General features: G+C 36.9%; 1 non-coding gene across 1 annotated transcript; it reads left to right on the top strand.

Moving 5' to 3' along the window:
• The first annotated feature begins 4,712 nt into the window (after positions 1-4,712).
• Positions 4,713-4,818, top strand: LOC145606507 (small nucleolar RNA R71). Its single transcript, XR_014105368.1, has one exon. It is a non-coding gene; the product is annotated as a small nucleolar RNA R71 (small nucleolar RNA).
• The last annotated feature ends 12,080 nt before the right edge of the window (positions 4,819-16,898 follow it).

Below are 16,898 nucleotides of genomic sequence, written 5' to 3'. Positions count from 1 at the left end.
TCATGAAGGTCTAACAAACGTTGCTCACCCGCACTAGCCAAATCAAAATTGATCTTTTTAATAGCCCAATGAGTGCGGTGCTCAAGCTCAACCGGAAGGTGACAAGACTTTCCATAAACCAAGCGATAAGGAGTGATACCAATAGGAGTTTTGAAAGCCGTTCTATATGCCCACAAGGCATCATCAAGCTTATTTGCCCAATCTTTCCTACTCCTTGCAACCGTCTTCTCAAGAATTAACTTAATTTGACGATTAGATACCTCAACTTGCCCATTAGTTTGAGGATGATAAGGAAGACCAAATTGTTGGTTCACTCCATGCTTCTTCAACATCTTCCGGAAAGCATACTGCACAAAATGGGAGCCATTGTCACTTATAACCGCTTTGGGGATGCCAAACCTAGGGAATAATATCTTTTTGAACAATTTCATCACCACTTTATGGTCATTAGTGGGAGAAGCAATGGCTTCCACCCACTTTGACATATAATCAACGGCAACAAGGATATATTGATTCCCATAAGAAGATGGAAAAGGACCCATAAAATCTATACCCCAAACATCAAATATTTCCAATTCAAGTATTGGTTGTTGGGGCATCTCATTCCTCCTCGAAATATTCCCGGTCCTTTGGCATTGATCACAACTTTTGACATACTCCCAAGCATTCTTGAAGTGGTTAGGCCACCATAATCCACATTGAAGCACCTTAGAGGCCGTTCTTGAAACACCCATATGACCGCCACTAGGATCCGAGTGGCACATCTTCAAAACATTTGGTATTTCCTCATTTGGCACACACCGGCGCAACAATCCATCCACACCTCTTTTGTACGAGATTGGTTCATCCCACACATAGTGCCTTGCTTCTCTCTTGAGCTTCCTCCTTTGATTGTTGGAAAAAGGAGGGAACTCCCCACAAGCAAGAAAATTCACCAAATCGGCAAACCAAGGGAGCTCCTTCATATTGATAACATATAAAGAATCATCCAACATCCGGTCCTCTATAGGAGACCCATCGTCTTGAACTTGTAAATCCTCAAGTCTAGACAAATGATCCGCAACAACATTTTCAACGCCTTTTTTATCCCGGATCTCAAGATCAAAAGATTGAAGCTCAAGGACCCAACGAATTAACCTCGATTTGGATTCTTTTTTCTCAAAGAGATACTTCAAAGCCGCATGATCGGTGAAAACTATAGTCTTAGACCCCAACAAGTAACAACGGAATTTCTCAAAAGAATGAACAATAGCCAAGAATTCCTTTTCCGTTGTTGTGTAATTTCTTTGAGCACCATTGAGAGTCTTTGACATATAATAGATGACATGGAGCTTTTTGTCGATTCTTTGACCCAACACACCTCCTATGGCCGTATCAATTGCATCACACATGAGCTCAAATGGCAAATCCCATCTAGGGGCTTGGACAATAGGAGTAGAAGTCAAAGCTTTCTTCAATTTATTAAAAGCTTCCAAGCAAGCATCATTAAAGACAAAATCAACATCTTTTTGGAGAAGATCATTTAAGGGCTTAGCAATAAGAGAAAAGTCTTTGATAAACCTTCTATAAAATCCGGCATGACCCAAAAACGATCTTACCCCTTTCACATTGACCGGGGGGGGCAACTTCTCTATCACCTCAATCTTAGCCTTGTCAACCTCGATGCCTTTATTGGAAATTTTATGGCCTAGAACAATCCCTTCTTCCACCATGAAGTGGCATTTTTCCCAATTAAGCACCAAGTTGACCTTTTCACATCTCTCTAGGCATCTTTCAAGATTTTTGAGGCAATCCTCAAATGAAACACCTCCCACGGAAAAATCATCCATGAAGACTTCCATTTCCTCTTCAAGCATGTCCCCAAAAATGCTCATCATACACCTTTGAAAGGTCGCCGGAGCGTTACACAATCCAAAGGGCATTCTTCTATATGCAAAAGTACCATAGGGGCATGTGAAGGTTGTCTTTTCTTGATCCTCGGGATGAATAGGAATTTGAAAGAATCCCGAATATCCATCAAGGAAGCAATAGAATTTGTGCCTAGTCAACCTTTCAAGCATTTGGTCAATAAAAGGGAGAGGGAAGTGATCCTTTTTGGTTGACGTGTTTAGACGTCTAAAGTCTATACACATCCTCCAACCGGTGACCGTTCTAGTTGGAATGAGCTCACCTTTCTCATTCTCAACTACGGTCATACCCCCCTTTTTAGGAACGACATGCACGGGGGAGACCCACCTTGAGCTTGAAATGGGGAATATCATTCCCGCATCCAAAAGCTTGGTGATATCTTTCTTGACTACTTCTCCCATTTGGGGATGTAGTTTCCTTCGTCGTTCAATAGAAGGTAGGGTGCCTTCCTCAAGTGTTATGTGGTGTGTACACAAGGCGGGGCTTATGCCTTTAAGATCATCAATTGTGTACCCCAAAGCACCTTGGTGCTTTCTCAAAACACCACATAACGCTTGAGCTTGGCTCTCACTCAAGGATGCACTAACAATAACGGGATATGTAGAATTAGGGCCTAAGAATTCATACCTAAGGTGTGATGGTAGAGGTTTTAGCTCTACCATGGGAACACCTTTACCTTCTTTGGTTGAGGCCACTTGCAAAGCATCTTGACTTGATATCCCCATGCAAGTTTCTTCTCCACTCCCTATATCGCCTTCATTAAGAAAATTTTCGTACAATTGATCTTCCTTGGTTGAGATACCTATCTTTTCCTTGTTCAACAAGACACACTCAAGAGGATCATTAGATGTGAGCAAGTGCTCATGCATGGAATTCACAATATTATCAAGCACTTCAACTCTCATGCAATTTTCTAAAGAAGAGGAGGGATATTTCATTCCTTCATTCAAATCAAATTCAACTACTTCCTCTCCAATCTTAAGAGATATCTTAGCACTTTTCACATCTATCATAGCCCCCGATGTAGCAAGGAAAGGTCTACCTAAGATGATAGGTATTGTAGCATCTTCATCCATATCCAACACTACAAAATCAACCGGGATAACAAATTTCCCAACAATTAAAGGCACATCTTCTACCTTTCCCTTAGGAATCTTGATTGACCTATCGGCTAATTGCAAGGTAATCTTTGAAGGTAGAAGTTCTCCTAGACCTAATCTTTGATAAACCGAATATGGCATAAGGCTAACACTAGCTCCTAAGTCACATAAGGCATTATCAATTTGGGTCTTGTTGATAGCACAAGGGATGGAAAAATTTCCGGGATCCTTCAACTTAGGAGGCATCTTATTCATGATGATTGCACTACAATGCTCGGTAAGGCTAATAGTCTCCGCCGCATCACAAGTCCTTTTTCCACTCAAAATCTCCTTAAGGAACTTAGCATAATTTGACATTTGTTCAACAACATCGGTGAAAGGAAGAGTTAAATGAAGTTGCTTAAGCATCTCTACAAATTTCCCAAATTGCTCATCCAACTTATATCTATTATATCTTTGAGGATAGGGGAGCCTTGGTTTGCAAACCTCTCTCTCTTTCTCTATCACCTTCTCTACTTGTTCCTCACCAACATTTTCGCTCAAGGGGCATTCACCACCTTCAATTTCAATGGAATTCTTACTAGTTCTCTCATTAGCAACACTCTTCTTAGGCACACCTCCCTCAAGGACCTTACCACTTCTAGTAACAATGGCATCCATAGGGTTCCTAGAATCTAAGCTAGGTGGAGTCAAAGAAGAAGAGTTTGCATATTCCTTGAATATACTAGTCAATTGAGAAAGTTTTTCACTCAAATCCTTGTTATAAGCCAACATGTAATTAAACTTCTCTTCATTCAAAACCATACACATTTCCAAAGTTTTGGCTTGTTTCTCAATGACACTTTCCATTCCCTAGAAGAAAATGATTGGACATGGGAATTATCATTTGAACTTTGAGCATTTAGAACTAAATCAATTGGGGAACCATCTTGAAAACTTGCTTGAAAATATCCCCTAGTTTGATTATTCCAATTACCCCTAGTTTCATTTTGGCTCCTTTGTTGACCATAGTTATCATAACCTTGGTTATGATCCCCATGTCTATAGCCATGACCATGACCATTACAACCATGATGGTTATAGTTACCATGAATCTCTTGGTATCCATGATTTCTACAACCTCCATTTTGGTTATAATCATCATGATTCATATGATAATTCCTATTTCCAATATTCCTTTGAACATCATTTCTAGGTTCACAAGCATGATTATTGACATAATTCATATGTTCCATTTCACTTCCATCACATTCACTACAAGGAACATTTGGGCACATAGAAGCATTATGATCATTCATTCCACATAATTGACATGGCCAACATTCCACAATCATGCAACAAGTAGAAAGATTGGAGTTAGAGTGAGAAGATGTACCTCTCCCCTTAATGTGGGAGGGAAGAATTGGAGCTTGGGAAGGGGGCTTCTCAAGCTTTTCTTTGAGAGACATAACTTGTTTCCCTAAATCCGCAATCAAAATGGTCAAATCATTGATGACACTAAGTTGTTCGATCGAGTAACCCTTGCTTGTTGGTTCTCTTTCCACTTCTTGCCAATTCATATAATGACGAGCTACTTCATCAATAGCATCAACCACTTCTTCTTCCGTCTTGTTCATGATTGGGCCTCCGGCTCCGGCATCCAAACTTGCTCTCCCATGAGAACTCAACCCACCATAAAAGATATGTATGATTTGATAGGTAGGAATCCCATGGTGTGGACACTCCCTTTGATAATCCTTAAATCTTTCCCATGCTTCATAAAGGCTTTCATTAGGCTTTTGCTTGAACCCTTGAATCAAAGCTCTTGCCTCCGCCGTTTTCTTTTGAGGATAGAAACGGAACAAGAAAGCTTTGGTGACATCTTCCAAAGTTCTCAATGAATTGGGCTTCACCTCTTTGTCTAGCCATTCCAAAGACCTTCCTATGAGGGAGAAAGGGAACAACTTAAGGCGGATGAATTCTTGAGACACTCCATTAATCTTGATCGTGTTACAATATTTTTCAAACTCCTTAAGATGGTTCAATGGGCCCTCGTTCTTTGCCCCACTATATTGTCTCCTCTCAATTAGGGTGATCATTGCCGGCCGTATTTCAAAGTCGTTTTCCGGTGTTGTAGGTGGAGCTATGGCGCTCTCATACCTATATGCACCGGGTACTCCCAATTCTTTCAAGGTAACTCTTGAATTACCTCCCATGGCTTGGGATCTATACACACAAAACTCAAAGACAATATTAGTAGCACGGCTACAAGTGTAGCCTAAGTGTAAAATCTTTTTGTATTTTGCAAATAAAGTGGAATAGACTCAACAACAACATGCACTCAAAGCACCATTCCCCGGCAACGGCGCCATTTTGATGGGAAGGAGAACGGTAGGTCGTTGGGCTACCACCCCACCCAATCAAACAAAATTTGTAACTTATCAAACCCCTATTTAGTGTAGTGGTAAGTCAAGGTCGAACCCAAAGGAATGGAGGTCGAATGCACGATCCCTAAGTTAAGCTATTCCGAAGTCTAGTAGGGGTTTATGGTAGAAACTAAGGCTAAGCTAGGCGATGCAAAAGGCTTGTACTAAATGAATGCTAAGGCACTAGGGGAATGGATCCACATGCATCAACGATGAAGTTCAATCAACTTGGGGAATTAACCAATCAAGTCAAGCAATGTGAGGGAAAACCGAAATTGCAACCAAGAGAGTACATCAAGCTATTCTCCTAGAGGTCTAATTAGCGTCAACCACATCAAACACTAGCTAGGAAACAACACAAGATATCTCAATCGAGTAAATGTAAGCCACAAATCAATGGTCCGTATCAATGTGAACTCACAATGCAATCTAGTGTGAATAACAAGGGTGATCAAGCCTAATCAAGCACACACATGCACAAAATCAATCAACCAATTTAATCACATCATTAACTCAATCAATTTCCCTCAAATTAATCTCAATTCGTCATCAATACATGCTTCACCACTACCCTAGCAAATAAACTACTCACAATCCATAAAGAACAACAAAATCAAAGCTAAACTAATCATCATTCCGAAATTCATTAATTGAAATCAAATTGAAACCAACAAATTCAATCAAATCAATCAAACTATCAATTAACCAAATCAAACAACAATACTAATGAAATCAAACATTGAATTGCATTAAAGAGTAAAGAATCCTTACAAACTTGATAGAAATCAAATCAAATGAAGCAGTCTTCAATCATCAATCATCAAACCCACACTTTCTCTCTCTAAAAATGCTAAGAACTAATGTTTTCTCTCTCTAGAATCTAATCTAATCTAATTCTTCTCATGAATATCTAATCTTCTCTCTATCAATGGAAAGAAATAACTAACAATCCCAAGAGGAAGTTGGGAAAGACGTCCAAAAATAGACCCACGTCGGTGCGGGCGCTCGAAGGAGAGAGAATGGTGCGCACGGGAGCACACCCAGGCAGGTGCGCCCGCACGCACCTGATGTGCGGTCGCACACGACAGATGTGCGGCCGCACACTCCTCTAGTGCGCCCGCACAACGCTGCTGCTTCCTCCTTTCTTCTTTTGCCCTAGCTCACGAGGTGCACACATCCTAGATGATGATGATGGAGGACAAGGTAGGCAGGAACTTCCTTGAATTTCTTGAAGAATAAAAGCCATGAGGAAGGCATAAACAAGACCTTGAAGCAAGCTCCTTGAACCTCACATTGACTTGAAACTTCTTGCACAAGCTTTAGGCATGAAAATAAATGGAAAACCATGGAAAGGAAGCCCGGGAATCCTTGGACAATCAATCACAACCTACAATCAAAGGATAAAAAGCAAGTAAAAGGGAAAAAAAAAGCAAGTAAACAAGAAAAAGCATGAAATAGAGAAACTAACTACAAAAAACATAAAATGAAGAAAAGAAGAATAAAACTAAGGAAAACTAAAGAAAAGAGAGATAAAATGAAATAGAAATCATCCAAAAAGGAACCAAATGAGTGCCAAAAATGTCACTCATCATGGTCATATATGCTTCCAAACGTCATTATATGACCCTAATATGTATCCCCAAGGGTCTAAAGACTTTTCGCCACCGGGCCCCGTAACCTCAAAATTCCTCAAAAAGTGTGGATATAGCCTTCAATTTTGGAATTTTTTTGACCTTTTTTCACACGGAAATAAAAATTGCCAAGATGTTTACCATGGTTCCAAATACCCTCCGGGAGTCCAATTGAGTGGGTGGAACCATCCAATATGCCTTTAAATAGTCAATTTACCCGTTCCAAACTTGCACCAATATCGTGACCTCAAGCCTACCACGGACATTTGTGGCAACATATAACAGTCATATATGGTTCCAAACGTCATTATATGACCCTAAGATGTATCCCCTAAGGTCTCAAGATTTTTCGCCATGGAGCTTCGTAACCTCAAAATTCCTGAAATAGCGTGGATTATAGCCTTCAATTTTCGAATTTTTTGACCTTTTTTCGCCGGGAAATAAAAATTGCCGAGATATATACCATGGTTCTTAATACCCTCGGGGATTCCAATTGAGTGGATGGAACCATCCAATATGCCTTCAAACAGTCAATTTACCCGTTCCAAACTTTCACCGATATCGTGACCTCAAGCCTACCACGGACATTTGTGGCAACATATAAGGGTCATATATGGTTCCAAACGTCATTATATGACCCTAATATGTATCCCCTAGGGTGTCAAGAGTATTCACCACCAGGCCCCGTAACCTCAAAATACCTCAAAAACCATGGATTATAGCCTTCAATTTTAGAATTTTTTGACCTTTTTTCGCCCGTAAATAAAAATTGCCGAGATGTTTACCATGTTTCCTAATACCCTCCGGGAGTCCAATTGAGTGGGTAGAACCATCCAATATGGCTTTAAACAATCAATTAACCCGTTCCAAACTTGCATCTATATCGTGACCTCAAGCCTACCAAGGACATTTATGGCAAAATATAAGGGTCATATATGGTTCCAAACATCATTATATGACCCTAAGATGTATCCCCTAGGGTCTCATGAGCTCAAAATTCCTCAAAAAGCGCGGATTATAGCCTTCAATTTTGGAATTTTTTGACCTTTTTTCGCCCGGAAATAAAAATAGCCGAGATGTTTACCATGGTTCCAAAAACCCTCCGGGAGTCCAATTAAATGGATGGAACCATCCAATATGCCTTTAAACAGTCAATTACTCTGTAACGCCCCAACCTCTAACTTGGGTATTAAGGTAGTCTAATTAGCAGCGGAATTAACCTAATTTGGTCGAGACGTCACTGCTATAACTCCCACACGAGAGTTACAAGGCAGTATTCATACATAACAACCTTAATTCATAAAGTATAGAAATCTATTCAGTACAGACATTAATCCTACTTCAATAATAGAAGATCTTATTTAATAAAAACTTACTAAAGTCTTACTTGCTAATTAAATGAATAAATTATCCTCTTAAAACTATAAATATCTAGTGAGCTACTTAAGATAATTAAAATCCTCGCCACTACGTGTTCCCTTTGTTCCAGCAGTACCTAAAACAGAAAAACATTAAAACGGTGAGCCGAAGACTCAGTAACGTACTACTCTAGCAGCGTAACATCATTTCAATTCATTTTATATTAGTTAACAAAACAGGGGGAGCAGAATATATTAAAACTGGTAATAAAACAACATTTCAGTAAGCCTTCGTTCATAAACTTTTTAATAAATCATTATAATCAATATACATATAACAGGGGTAGGACGTCTCCTACTAACAGGGGGAGCCAGTGCTCCATACATATCAGGGGGAGCCAGTGCTCCTAACAGGGGGAGCCAGTGCTCCATAACAGGAATGGGCCAGTGCCCTCAGGGGAGCTATTGCTCAATCATATCAGATTATATTTATATTTTCTTATAATTAATAGAAATCAAGAAATTTCCAGTCATTCGGAATACTTTTATAAAATAGTATAACATTGTTATAAAATATTTACAGTGTATCATAAAACTCAGCATTACAGTATCCTTGTGATTTCTCAGAAAAATTATATATTTCAAGGAAAGATTTCGGACAAATTAAATCATAATTATAATCCCACAAATCATAAAATATATTAAAGACATAAATCACTTTCAGTTCAATCGTAACATCATACTTTAATAAACGTATTTCGAAGGGAATTGCGGGTACTAGCAATAGCCGTTACCTCGATTTACAGTCCGATAACCTTCCTGTTAGCTTTTATCTTATCGTTCTCACTGAGCTCCGAGGTTCGATTCCCCTTTTATATAACAAAAGTTAAAATTATAGTATTAGTAGGGAAATTGATTGGTATTTAAATAATCATTTTAAAGCTTTTACAAAAGAGGTTAGCAATCTTATTTGAAAATACGTAGCAAGTGATCAGATCAATAGAAATTCATTTTAAGAAATGATAAGGTATAACCTTTTTATGTAATATGCTTATACGCCTACTTAGAAAACTATAGGTATTACGTTACTACTATTATTCATTTTAATAACAAGAAATGAATACTCATCTTTATCTAATAAATATACCAGTACATAGTACTAGTAAAACAAAGGTATTATAGCTATGATAAGCAAAATAAGATCATAATATCTAATTACCAAAATGTATACATAACCATTTTCAAAGAAAGTGAGAGTTTTTATCTAAAATAGAAGGTAAACTTATACTCAAAATTTTATTGGGGAAGAGTAAAATACTCACTTTGACTTGCACGAATGAGTAGTGTGCTTTCTTAAGAACAAGCTAAAATTGGAGGAGGAAGAAGAAGGGCGTGAACTAGGTGGTTGTGTGAGTTGGGTCGGTGCATGAGGGAGGTGACAATAGCAGCCTAGAGTTGGGATAGGGTACGGTGGTGGTGTTTCTTACGGGTGTTATTTACTTGCTACTATATATATATAGACTTGTAGGAGAAGGAAGAAAGGATTGAGATTGCTACATTAGTTGGATAAGTATGAACATTAAGCTCATCTAAATTTAGACAAGATGATAAGTGAAACCATTAATCATCCAATGAGAAAGAAGCAAATTTTAACTTTGCTCATTTTTCATTCTTAACCGTGAAGGAAGTAAGAAGCAAGAAGCAAGTTTAGGAGGTGGCTTTTGTCTCTTATGAAAAGCAAGGTTATTTTGGTCATTTTGCTTTCTCGGGCAAAAATACAGATTTTGATGCAAATCTTTAAACATTTTACTGATCAGAAATAAACTTTAAAATAATAACTTACTTTCTTTCGTAAAATTAACTTCTTAAATAATATAATATTAAAATAAAATTCAAAACTAAAACATTAGTTCTTGTTAATATAGAGACAAAACCTTAATTAAGCTAATGAAATAAATATTAGAGTATAATAAATTAGGTTTTAAAATCTCGGGTATTACATCCTTACCCCCTTAGAAAAAGTTTCGTCCTCGAAACTGGAGCTCAGTTGAACTTGTAACTACCGTCAATTTAATTATAATCATATAAATGTGTATACTTGTCACAATCCATAATCATTCAAACTTTATCATAAGACCATCTCAAAATAACATTATATCCTTACATTCGTTTCCAAGCATTACTCCTATGCTTGAATAAAGTTAACCCTTATTAAGAAAGTAGAAACTTTTACACATAACTATATGATGTACTACATAAAGCCTTTGTAATAAGGGAGAACTAAGTTCAAATCACATTATCATTAGCACCATCTTCATCTTCCTCGTTAGCTTTCATCATATAGACCTTTCCACTTGCATGTGGTCGTTGTTGGTTACGTGTTACCCTAACAACGTTGTTATCATTGTTACCTTGCCTCTGATTTGTTCCATTTCCTCTTTTATCTGTGGGTGGCGGTATGGAACAATCCCTAACATAATGGTCTTGACTTCCACATCGGTAACAGGTATTCGTTCCAGCCCAACATTCGCTTTCAGTATGGTTCCTCTTTCCACACTTGGTACACCATAGAGATGTGTTTCTATTTGCTTTATCATAACTTAGACCTCTATCATCATTCCTTTTGTCGTTTTGGTCTCCTTGGTTTGGTCTCTTTGCTCCTCCATGGTTTCGATTTTCAACCTTCCTCTTATAAGCATTGTTTTGGGCCTCTCGAAGTAAAACCACTCGTTCTACATTAATTGCAACATCAACCATATCTTGATAAGAGGTAAATCTCTGAGTTGCTAATCTATCTTGATACTTCAAGTGCAAACCTCTTTCGAAACGATTCATCCTAGATTGTTCCGTGGATACTAATTCTGGTACAAACCTAGATAGTTCCATGAATTTATTTGCATACTCCAGTACACTCATTGCTCCTTGTTGTAAGTAAAGAAATTCATCCTCTTTCTGTTTTCTTAAAGATGGTGGGTAAAACCTATCTCGCATTAACTCTTGGAGTTTGGTCCAACCAAATCTAGATTCATACTTCCTTTCTTTATTGACTTTCCACCATAAACTTGCTTGACTAGAGAGATAAAATGTAGCAAAGTCAACTTTCATCTTTTCAGGACATCGTAAGGTCTCGAATAACTGATCCATGCGGTTAATCCAATCTTCGAACTCGACTGGATCAGGCTTACCATCATATGATGGTGGGTTGAGGGATGAAAACTTTTTGAACATTGACGCACCATCGTCTTTATTCGTATCTTTCTGTTTCCGTGAATCCTGAACTAATTCGGCTAATAACGAACTCACGTTCTCGAGTCGACCCATTCTTTCTTCGTACCTCTTCATAGGTTGTTCCTCGTTGTCTTCCTCATGGACATCTTCCTCGTGAACCATTTCATCGTTAATAAAAACATCGTTGTTTGCTCCGTTGGTAATACCTCCCTTGATAGACGACATTCTGCATCGAATAAATGATTAAGATGACTTGACAGAAAAAGAAAAATGGGTCCCTTTATCCCGTTCCTGCACTCTCACTCAGATCAGTTACATATTATTATAGCTTTCAATTTTACACTTACGGTCATAATATAACTATGTTTATTATAATAAGAATATCTTTCTAATTTTACAACCTTCATTATTCTTTCTAAACCAATAACACACTTGACATAAAACCCGTAGGGCTTTATTTACGGCCTCAGAATCTTTTGCTCTGATACCACTCTGTAACGCCCCGACCTCTAACTTGGGTATTAAGGTAGTCTAATTAGCAGCGGCATTAACCTAATTTGGTCGAGACGTCACTGCTGTAACTCCCACACGAGAGTTACAAGGCAATATTCCGACATAACAACCTTAATTCATAAAGTACAGAAATCTATTCAGTACAGACATTAATCCTACTTCAATAATAGAAGATCTTATTTAATAAAAACTTACTAAAGTCTTACTTGCTAATTAAATGAATAAATTATCCTCTTAAAACTATAAATATCTAGTGAGCTACTTAAGATAATTAAAATCCTCGCCACTACGTGTTCCCTTTGTTCCAGCAGTACCTAAAATAGAAAAACATTAAAATGGTGAGCCGAAGACTCAATAACGTACTACTCTAGCAGCGTAACATCATTTCAATTCATTTTATATTAGTTAACAAAACAGGGAGAGCAGAATATATTAAAACTGGTAATAAAACAACATTTCAGTAAGCCTTCGTTCATAACCTTTTTAATCAATCATTATAATCAATATACATATAACACGGGTAGGACGTCTCCTACTAACAGGGGGAGCCAGTGCTCCATACATATCAGGGGGAGCCAGTGCTCCTAACAGGGGGAGCCAGTGCTTCATAACAGGAATGGGCCAGTGTCCTCAGGGGAGCTATTGCTCAATCATATCAGATTATATTTATATTTTCTTATAATTAATAGAAATCAAGAAATTTCCAATCATTTAGAATACTTTTATAAAATAGTATAACATTGTTATAAAATATTTACAGTGTATCATAAAACTCAGCATTACAGTATCCTTGTGATTTCTCAGAAAAATTATATATTTCAAGGAAAGATTTTAGACAAATTAAATCATAATTATAATCCCGCAAATCATAAAATATATTAAAGACATAAATCACTTTCAGTTCAATCGTAACATCATACTTTAATAAACGTATTTCGAAGGGAATTGCGAGTACTAGCAATAGCCGTTACCTCGATTTACAGTCCGATAACCTTCCTGTTAGCTTTTATCTTATCGTTCTCACTGAGCTCCGAGGTTCGATTCCCCTTTTATATAACAAAAGTTAAAATTATAGTATTAGTAGGGAAATTGATTGGTATTTAAATAATCATTTTAATGCTTTTACAAAAGAGGTTAGCAATCTTATTTGAAAATACGTAGCAAGTGATCAGATCAATAGAAATTAATTTTAAGAAATGATAAGGTATAACCTTTTTATGTAATATGCTTATACACCTACTTAGAAAACTATAGGTATTACGTTACTACTATTATTCTTTTTAATAACAAGAAATGAATACTCATCTTTATCTAATAAATATACCAGTATAGTACTAGTAAAACAAAGGTATTATAGCTATGATAAGCAAAATAAGATCATAATATCTATGATAAGCAAAATAAGATTATAATATCTAATTACCAAAATGTATACATAACCATTTTGAAAGAAAGTGAGAGTTTTTATCTAAAATAGAAGGTAAACTTATACTCAAAATTTTATTGGGGAAGAGTAAAATACTCACTTTGACTTGCACGAATGAGTAGTGTGCTTTCTTAAGAACAAGCTATAATTGGAGGAGGAAGAAGAAGGGCGTGAACTAGGTGGTTGTGTGAGTTAGGTCGGTGCATGAGGGAGGTGACAATAGCAGCCTAGAGTTGGGATAGGGTACGGTGGTGGTGTTTCTTACGGGTGTTATTTACTTGCTACTATATATATATAGACTTGTAGGAGAAGGAAGAAAGGATTGAGATTGCTACATTAGTTGGATAAGTATGAACATTAAGCTCATCTAAATTTAGACAAGATGATAAGTGAAACCATTAATCATCCAATGAGAAAGAAGCAAATTTTAACTTTGCTCATTTTTCATTCTTAACCGTGAAGGAAGTAAGAAGCAAGAAGCAAGTTTAGGAGGTGGCTTTTGTCTCTTATGAAAAGCAAAGTTATTTTGGTCATTTTGCTTTCTCGGGCAAAAATACAGATTTTGATGCAAATCTTTAAACATTTTACTGATCAGAAATAAACTTTAAAATAATAACTTACTTTCTTTCGTAAAATTAGCTTCTGAAATAATATAATATTAAAATAAAATTCAAAACTAAAACATTAGTTCTTGTTAATATAGAGACAAAACCTTAATTAAGCTAATGAAATAAATATTAGAGTATAATAAATTAGGTTTTAAAATCTCGGGTATTACATACTCGTTCTAAACTTTCACCGATATCGAGACCTTAAGCCTACCACAGACATTTGTGGCAACATATAACGGTCATATATGGTTCCAAACGTCATTATATGACCCTAAGATGTATCCCCTAAGGTCTCAGGACTTTTCGCCATCGGGCTTCGTAACCTCAAAATTCCTCAAAAAGCGTGGATTATAGCCTTCAATTTTTAAATTTTTTGACCTTTTTTCGCCTGAAAATAAAAATTGCCGAGATGTTTACCATGGTTCTGAATATCCTCCGGGAGTCCTATTGAGTGGGTGGAACTATCCAATATGCCTTCAAATAGTCAATTTACCCGTTCCAAACTTGCACCGATATCGTGACCTCAAGCCTACCACGAACATTTGTGACAACATATAAGTGTCATATATGGTTCCAAACGTCATTATATGACCCTAAGATGTATCCCCTAGGTTCTCAAGACTTTTCGCCACTAGGCCCCGTAACCTCAAAATTGCTTAAAAAGCGTGGATTATAGGCTTCAATTTAAGAATTTTTTGACCTTTTTTCGCCCGGAAATAAAAATTGCCGAGTAGTTTACCATGGTTCCTAATACCCTCCGGGAGTCCAATTGAGTGAGTGGAACTATCCAATATGCCTTTAAACAGTCAATTTACCCGTTCCAAATTTGCACCGATATCGTGATCTCAAGCCTACCACAGACATTTATGGCAACATATAAGGGTTATATATGGTTCCAAACGTCATTATATGAACCTAAGATGTATCCCCTAGGGTCTCAAGACTTTTCGCCACCGGGCCCGGTAACCTCAAAATTCCTCAAAAAGCGTGGAAGTTACATTGCTTTATATTTATTTACTTATTGTTTTGTTTTTCTTTTCTTTTTCTTTTTTAATTTGCATTTTGAATGTTACACAAATTGCACACATTCCCATCCCATGGTTTGGTAAATGTGGGTTGAATAAACGAGGCTAAACGTTAGACGAGGCTCAAAGTGGTTGATGAATAAATGGATATGTGATCGAATGAAAATGGTTTAAGGGGAATGATAGGGTTGCAAAGGTGCCTCAAATCATTGGTGTACCTTGTGTTTAGTTTGGCAGTTTTTTTATTTATTTATTTTTTTTTTTTATTTATTTATTTTTTTTTTTTTTGAGAATGACATGATCGAATACAAAGGAAATAGATGCTTATTGATGGAACATGACATAGAGACATAAGGATAAGGAGAATCTATGCTAGACTTATTAGGGAAAAAGGGTTGGAACAAAGAAAAAAAAAGGCATGAAATCTTGTATGGAAACTTGTCTTGTGCTTCGTCTTCATGGATGCTTATGAATTACTTGTTACCGCCAAGAGGGACAAGAAATTTGTTATTGTTGATGCTTTGATTGGAAGAAAAGAAGGAAGGAATGACGTTCCTTTTATTCTTCCAACTCTTGCCTAGTGAATCTTGAAATCGAGTACTATGGAACAAAATGAGCTCACTTAATGCATTGACTCAATAAATCGGATTGGAAAGGAAGAGTGTATGAAAAAAAATTTAAAACCAATGTGAAATACTCTACTCATTCTTATTATGACGTAAAACGACGCATGCATGGTCCTAGTATACGATCATAAGCAATATAGTGCATTACTCGAAGAAAAAGTGTGTGCAACGACTCAACATGTGTGATTAGGTGAGTTTATTAAGACTCATGGTATGATCGCATGGCTAGACATGAAGACGTAGGGAAAAAACGAAGGACGCAAGGACCAAATAGCATGGAAGACTAAAAGACAAATCAACTTGATTAATTTTGTCCAATTTTAATGTTTATGCTATTTACTAGGTGAAAACGGTCCATTGGCAATCGTTAGGCATAAATAAAGATCACCAACAATCAAAGACAAAGAACACATGTTAAGATAAGCACAATAATCACAAGAAACTAGGAAGACGAGTGGAATTCTAGAAGAATTAAGACTCATGGGTATAAATAAATAAATAAAAATCTATAATACCACGTTATACGAGTTGACACGGATAAAAGGACTTGGCTAAGACTAGCTTGATACGAAAAAAAATTAAAAAGAAAGAAAGTTGACGCTAAAAAGACACCTAAAACTGGACAGACTGTAGTATATCGGTAATAACTTTTGTTTTGTGACTTTTATTGTGGCTAAACCAACGCCAAATAAAAGATAAAACTGTGGGCTACAGATCCATAGGTGGCACGACACGTAACTCTTTCTAGAACTCCGGCTATGACCAAAACAAGTTGACTCGTATGCAGGATACGGGAATAAAAATCCGGGTTGACTTAAAATTAAAAAAAATTAAAAAAAAAAAACTATGACTCGACTCTAATAAAAAAAAACGTTTGATAAGAGAAAAAAGAAGAGAAGAAAAAATAAAATAAAAAATATACACACATAAGCACATTGTCACGAATGATGCAATGAAGTTCGCAACCTAAAGTCAAGATCTATGTTCTACTATGGTCATGCTTATTGGGTGTCAAATGGTACCATGGTTAAGAGTTTGGACGCGTTAGCAAGGCAACCTCCCTTGAG

This window comes from Chenopodium album, chromosome 22 (genome assembly GCF_948465745.1).
Source record: "Chenopodium album chromosome 22, dcCheAlbu1.1, whole genome shotgun sequence".
In the NCBI taxonomy this organism is placed as follows: Eukaryota; Viridiplantae; Streptophyta; class Magnoliopsida; order Caryophyllales; family Amaranthaceae; genus Chenopodium; species Chenopodium album.
This window is presented reverse-complemented; position numbering and strand designations above follow the sequence as displayed.